Below are 7,255 nucleotides of genomic sequence, written 5' to 3'. Positions count from 1 at the left end.
TGGCCAGAAGCTGGAGGAGATACAGCAGTGTGGGGATGACCCTCAGCAGTAAACCCTGTACCCCTGTACCACCAGTGCAGCAGCTTCAGCTGAGACCTGTGAAGGCTGCTTGCTTGCTACTGCTCCACTGCAGCCCTAAGTCCTTCAGGGATAAATGTGCTGCCTGTGTCGAAGGCACGGAGGTGGAGGCACCGAGGAAGGTGACAGCCGTGTAACTTACCTTCTCTGAAGACAAGGAAGGAGGCGTGGGGCTAGCATTAGCGTCAGTAATAGGAGCAGTAGCTCACACTGGTCCCTTGTTCCCTGTCCTGGGAACCTCACCATGGTCCTGCCATGCCCACCATCAAATAACCTTAGGCTTGTCTTCAGTGTCTTCATTTCTAAAGGGGGAACAGCCCCTTGCAGGTGTCAGAGGGATGAGGCAAACTGTACAATCAGTGACTCCACAGAAGAGACTGCCACAGTTAAAGGCCAGGCTAGGTCTAGTTTCTGAGTCAGGTCCTATCCTGCACTCCATCCTGGCTGGCTTTGGAAAATCTGGAGTCCTATACCCCAGACCAGGAAGAAGAAATCTAATATCCTAACCCGACTGGGTTTGAAGAGAGTCCAGGAGCACCTGGGCAGGAGGGGTGTAAACTCCTGGTGGAATCTGGGTCCTGCAGGCTCTGAAGGAGTGCTGCAAACCAAGGAGCAAGGGAGAGGGCCATTGCATGGGCATCCATCCATCCCAAAGACTGCACCCACGCCTGCCCTGAGGGAGCCTCTTCACCACAGGAACAAAGACTTTATCGTAAGGAGAGAATAAGGTTGCTTTGTGAATACCACCTCTTCCACCAGTACCACTAGACTGGAGCCTGCCTAAAGGAGTGGAACAGGTTAGGTTCCCTCCTACACCCAAAGCTCCACCGCAGCTCCATCTCCACCATGTCACTTTAGCGCCACCTGCTGGCAATGCAGGAAATAGGCAACCCAAGAAACCTGATACTTGCCTTGGACCAGGTTCCCCAGACAACAGACCACAACATAAAATGATACAGTATGTGAATCTTGGTCACCCCAGCAACTACCCCCAAACTTCAGGAGAATCCAAAGACACAGAAGGCTCACAAGGTCTTATAAACATTCAGAAACAAGACCTTCCCTTTCTAACTAGTACGCTATCATCAGTGAAGCCATGGATACCAGGTGTCTTGACATTTGCGAGTAGCTCCATCCAAGTCTCAAAAACAAACGAAAGCAACCCCCTTAGCCTGAAGCCTTTGTGTTCTTCCATTTGGGTGACCTACCCCTGCAGAGCCCCCAAGGCCTGTAGAGTCTTTGGTTTCGTTCTCAGCCTAGCTCAGGTTTCACAGGGCTCAGAACTGACTCCAAATTGAAATTGCATTTGGAACCCAGAACAGCTCAACAGTCTGATTATTCCATTAAAAAGGTTCAGCTCTCCCTTTCCTCTCCCATTCCCTGTCCTCCTACCCTGGTACCCGGTATTTCTGCCTTCCTGGAACCACCACTGAGCACGGTTGCTCAAGCCAGAGAGCTGGAAGTCAGCCTAGACTCTTCTGTACTCCCTGTACCCAGCCTACCTCTAAACAGTTTATTCACCTCACTGCAGGGCTCTTGCACAAAGTCCTGAAACAATCCTTCAATTCAAAAGTATCCACCTTTTTCTGTCAAAGGTCAGAGAGCAGACTTTTTTTAGAGACAAAATGAAGGATACACATCGGCGCTAGTGTATTACATTGTCTCTGTCGCTGCGGTTGAAGGCAGCCATAAATAAAACACTACAGCAGATAAGAATGGCTGTATACCAATAAATTTATTTGAATCTAACATAATTTTCATATGTCACAAAATACTATTATGATTTTTATCTTTTTTAGATTTATTTGTTTCATGTGTATGAATATTTGCCAGTGTTATAAGCCTCGGAGCTATCTCTCTAGCCCCAACCCTCATTTTTAGGCCTTTTAAAAGTCAGGGACGCCGGGCGGTGGTGGCGCACGCCTTTAATCCCAGCACTTGGGAGGCAGAGGCAGGCGGATCTCTGTGAGTTCGAGACCAGCCTGGTCTACAAGAGCTAGTTCCAGGACAGGCTCCAAAACCACAGAGAAACCCTGTCTCGAAAAACCAAAAAAAAAAAAAAAAAAAAAAAAAGTCAGGGACTGGGGCTGGAGAGATGGCTCAGAGGTTAAGAGCATTGCCTGCTCTTCCAAAGGTCCTGAGTTCAATTCCCAGCAACCACATGGTGGCTCACAACCATCTGTAATGCCCTCTTCCGGCCTTCAGGCATACACACAGACAGAAAATTGTATACATAATAAATAAATATTAAAAAAAAAAGTCAGGGACTAAGGAGATGGTTCAGTGGTTAAAAACATTTGTTGCTCTTGCAGAGGACCCAAGTTCAATTTCCAGCACCCACATGGTGGCTCACAACCATTCATAACAGCAGTTCCTGATCTCCACGGCACCAGGAATAAAAATGGTAGCACGCACATATGCAGACACGCAGGCAAAACTCGTCCAAATCAAATAAAAAATAAATACATATTTTTAAAAAATATCACACACACACACACACACAGAGTAATTTCTTAGGATAATCCCAGCATTCAAGAGGTAGAAGGAGGATCAGTAGTTTAAATCCTGAGCGATATAAGACCTTGTCTTGGGACGGGGGGGAGGGGGGGAAGCTAACCCAAAGCTAGGCACATGTGATCTCTAATTGGGAAGCTAAGGCAGGAGGATCTCAAGTTTGAGGCCATCTTGGGCTAAGAGTTCCAGGCTAACCCAGGATGCAAAATGAGACCTTTATCTCCAAAAGCCAAAGCACGCCTCTTAGACAAAGGCCTTCACATTCAGCCTCTTGGGTTGAGCCCTTCTACAGACTCTGCGATTCTCCTGGTCTTTGAGCAGGCTCTAGACTCACTCCTTCATGTCTTTCCTCTTTCCAGTTCCTCTACTTGGACTTTTATTCTGATTTGCTTCAAGATCACCTATGCTTCCTTCAGGATCCAGAAAGAAAAAGAGAAAAAACAGCACTTAACTCACACACTGGGGCTCAAGGCACCTCAGTAGGCATCAGCTTTCAGCCTGGAGGAGGGAGAGCTGATCAGAGAGGAACCAGAATGCAGGAGCACTGGAAGACACTGCGGAGATAGACGGCTGGGAGGAAGGACTTGGCAGAGAAGGAAGGTGATGTGTCGGGATAAGCAGGAAAACGGCAACTAAGGGACAATGAGAAGACTGGGGAGATGGTTCAGTGGGCAAAGTACTTGCTACACAACTGTAAGGATCACAGTTTTGGATTCCTAGCACCTATATAGAAGTCTGGCACACCCGTAATCCCAGTACTGGAGGGCAGAGATACTGGGGATGGGAGAACTCTCTAATCAGCCAGGCTAGCCAGAATGGCAAGATCTCGGTTCAGCAAGAGACGTTGTTGCAAAATAATAATAATAATAATAAGGCAGAAGTCCAGCATGATGGTGGTTGCCTTTAACCCCAGCACTCAGGCAGAGGCCGGCTGATCTGCATGAGTTGTAGGCCACCCTGATCTACAGTACAAGTTCCAGACCAGCCAGGGCTACACACTAAGACCCTGTCTCCAAAAGCTAAAATTAAGGTAGAGTGATAAAAGGAGATATTCCATGTCAACCTTTGGCTTCCATGTACACGTGCACATATGAATGTATACATATGGTGATGGTTTGAATAAGAATGCCCCCCATAGGCTGGAGAGATGGCTCAGTGGTTAAGAGCATTGCCTGCTCTTCCAAAGGTCCTGAGTTCAATTCCCAGCAACCACATGGTGGCCCACAACCATCTGTAATGAGGTATGGTGCCCTCTTCTGGCCTGCAGGCATACACACAAATAGAATACTGTATACATAATAAATAAATAAATATTAAAAAAATAATGCCCCCCATAGGCTCATATTTAAATGCTTGGTCCATATTTGGTAGAACTGTTTCAGAAGGATTAGGAGGTGTGGCCTTTTGAGAGGAGGTGTGTCATGGGGGGGCAGGCTTTGAAGTTTCAAAAGCCAATGCTATTCCCAGTTAGCGCTCTCTCTCCCTCTCTTTCTCACTCTCGCGCTCTCTCTCTCTCTCTCTCTCTCTCTCTCTCTCTCTCTCTCTCTCTCTCTCCCTAGTGCCTGTAAATTAGGAAGTAATTTCTCAGCTACTGCTCCACTGCCATGCCTGCCTGCCATGAGGATCATGGACTGTAACCCTCTGAAACCATAAGCCACAAGAAATATTTCTTCTTATCAGCTTTGGCCATGGTGTCTCTTCACAGAAATAGGAAAGTAACTAAGACATACACATGTGCACACACACATATAAATACATGTACACATGCACCCTCCTCCTCTTCCTCTCTGGTCCTCCCTGAAAATCTGTCCCCAAGTGGGTTTGTATGTGTGGGTCCTAGAGAGGATGGATCTTGTCTTTCTATAGCTCTCTCTACACTCACCTCACCTCTGGTGCCATTCCACCATGCCCACTGTAGACAGTCTCTGCCTTGAAGGAGCCTGGTTACCTGATGTCGTGGTTGTCATTAAAAAAAAACAATTTAAAAGAAGGAAGATAGTGGCTTCAGTCAATGGTCACTTGGCTGCACACTTCTGTGCCTCTAGTGAGGCAGACTATCTTGTCAGAGAGGGCATGATAGGCAAAGGTGCTCACTAAGAAAGGTCCACACAAGGGGCATCCTTCAAAGACAACACCCAATGAATACTTGCTCCAACCAGGCCCCACTTTCTGGCATCCTATTTTAAAGTTAGCATTCGCTTGATCCAGTTGCTTCTCATTGGAGTCCACTAAGGGGGGACCAGACTTCAATACAAAACAAGGAAGATGTTTCATATCTAGACAACAATATCCAAAGAGACATCTGCTAAGGTGATATGAATAGAGGTCCACCCTTGGACAAGATGCTTTCTTTTTTAAGATTTACTTAGTGTGTGTGTATGTGTCTTTGTCTGTGCCTGTGCCTGTGTGTGTGTGTGTGTGTGTGTGCATACACACAAAGAGGCCAGAATCGGATGTCAGATCCCCCAGAGCTGGAGTTCCAGGCATTTACAGAACACCTGGTTTATTGCCTGAGTGCTGTAATCTGAACTCTGATCCTCATAATTGCACAGCAAGTACTCATAACTACTGAACCATCTCTCCAGGCACAGAGTGGTGCTTTCTTGGAACCAGATTGGTCATGGCAGAACCAAGCCAGGAAGGTGGAACCTAACCAATGTCTCAACATTGACTCCTCTTATGAGATGGACGACCTTCTGTATGTTTCTGAGTTTTCACCTCCTTCCTGGGAAAGTACAGTTGTTATACCTGAAGAAATAATGACAGGGCCTCCACCCTTGAGAGGCTTGGTCTTAAGACAAACTTCCAAATGTGGATTGTAGCCCCATGTGCAAGTCATGATTAGCAATACCCTTTAAATGTTTTATTTGAATGGGTGTTTTGTCTGCATGTATGTACATGTGCCTGGTGTCCACAGAAGCCAGAAGAGAGCGCTGAATCCCCTGGAACTGATCTGCCCTTGAGACTCCAGAATAAATATCCTCTAACTAATGAGTAAGCAGGGCTCAAAGCTACTTCTTTTTTTTTTTTTTTTTTTTTTTTTTTTTTTTTGGGTTTTCGAGACAGGGTTTCTCTGTGACTTTGGAACCTGTCCTGGAACTAGTTTTTTGGTTTTTTTCGAGAACCCTGTCTGTGGTTTTGGAGCCTGTCCTGGAACTAGCTCTTGTAGACCAGGCTGGTCTCGAACTCACAGAGATCCGCCTGCCTCTGCCTCCCAAGTGCTGGAATTAAAGGCATGCGCCACCACCACCCGGCCTAGAATTTTCTCTAAACACAGCAGTTTAGGATACATTTGCACAGTGTGGCATACAGGAGTAAACAGTACTCTCTGAAGCTTTTGTCTGAGGGTTTTTGCTATGTTTATTTATCATGTGTGTGTGCACACCACGTGTACATGAGGGCCACGGAGCACATGTAGACATCAGAAGACAGTTTTGGGGAGTCAGTTCTCTCCTTCTAGAGATCAAACTCAAGTTACTGGGCTTGGTGGCAAGCACCTTTATCTTTACCTGCTGAACCTCGTTTTGAACTTACAAAGAGAAAAACACATGGGGTGGTGGTGGTGGTGCACGTCTTTAATCCCAGCACTTGGGAGACAGAGGCAGGAGGATCTCTGTGAGTTCGAGGCCAGCCTGATCCACAAAGTGAGTTCTAGAACAACCGGGGCTGTTACACAGAGAAACCCTGTCTTGAAAAACAAAGAAAAAATACACACACATCGGGCTGGAGAGATGGTTCAGTGGCTAAGAGCACTACCTCCTCTTCCAAAAGTCCTGAGTTCAATTCCCAGCAACCACATGGTGGCTCACAACCATCAGTAATGAGATCTGTTGCCCTCTTCTGGCCTGCAAGCATATATGCAGGCAGAACACTGTATAGATAGATAGATAGATAGATAGATAGATAGATAGATAGATAGATAGATAGATAGATAGATAGATAGATAGATAGATAGATAACACATATCTACCAGGCCATAATTTACACTGTTTTTAATGATGGATATGGTACAAGAAGTCTAAAAAGTCTTTTGATAGGGAATTATTGAAAAAACTATATGAGAAGCGGTTCATGGGTGACTTCTCTAGGTGCCACACACTGGGTGACTCAGAATAACAGGGCTGATATCCACAGCTCTGGAGGTCATAAGTCTAAAGCCAAGATGATAGCATGTTTGACACAGTCCTTTAAGATGGTCTCCACAGACAGCCATCTGAGAAGACTGACAGAGACTCTGAAGCTCCTGCAATCCAGGCTCTAGACAGGGTGGTCCAGGGGCAGAGTACCTAACCACTAGGACCACCAGTTTCCTCTTCTTGCTACCCAGTGCAGAAATGGGTAGCACCAGGCAAAATGCTGCATCACCGGGGCTGGAAAGATGGCTCGGTATTAAGAGCAGTGGGTGATCCTTTCCTAGGACCTGGGTTTCAGAGGACCAGAGGGCTTATTGGTCACCAAGCAAGCTAACCTTGGGTAGAAACTGTTTCTTTAGTCTGTTGTTGCTGTTCTAGCTAAGGTGAATAGAAATAGCCTCCCCAGAGAAAGTTACATAACACTGAATAACACTCTCAAGAGTCTAGGACTATCCCATCTCCAAACAAGCCCACAGCAAGAAGACAAACATCAGATTTTCAAACTCCTTGTTTGGTTAAGAAGTTTCCAG

This window comes from Chionomys nivalis, chromosome 8 (assembly GCF_950005125.1).
Source record: "Chionomys nivalis chromosome 8, mChiNiv1.1, whole genome shotgun sequence".
Lineage (NCBI taxonomy): Eukaryota > Metazoa > Chordata > Mammalia > Rodentia > Cricetidae > Chionomys > Chionomys nivalis.
This window is presented reverse-complemented; position numbering follows the sequence as displayed.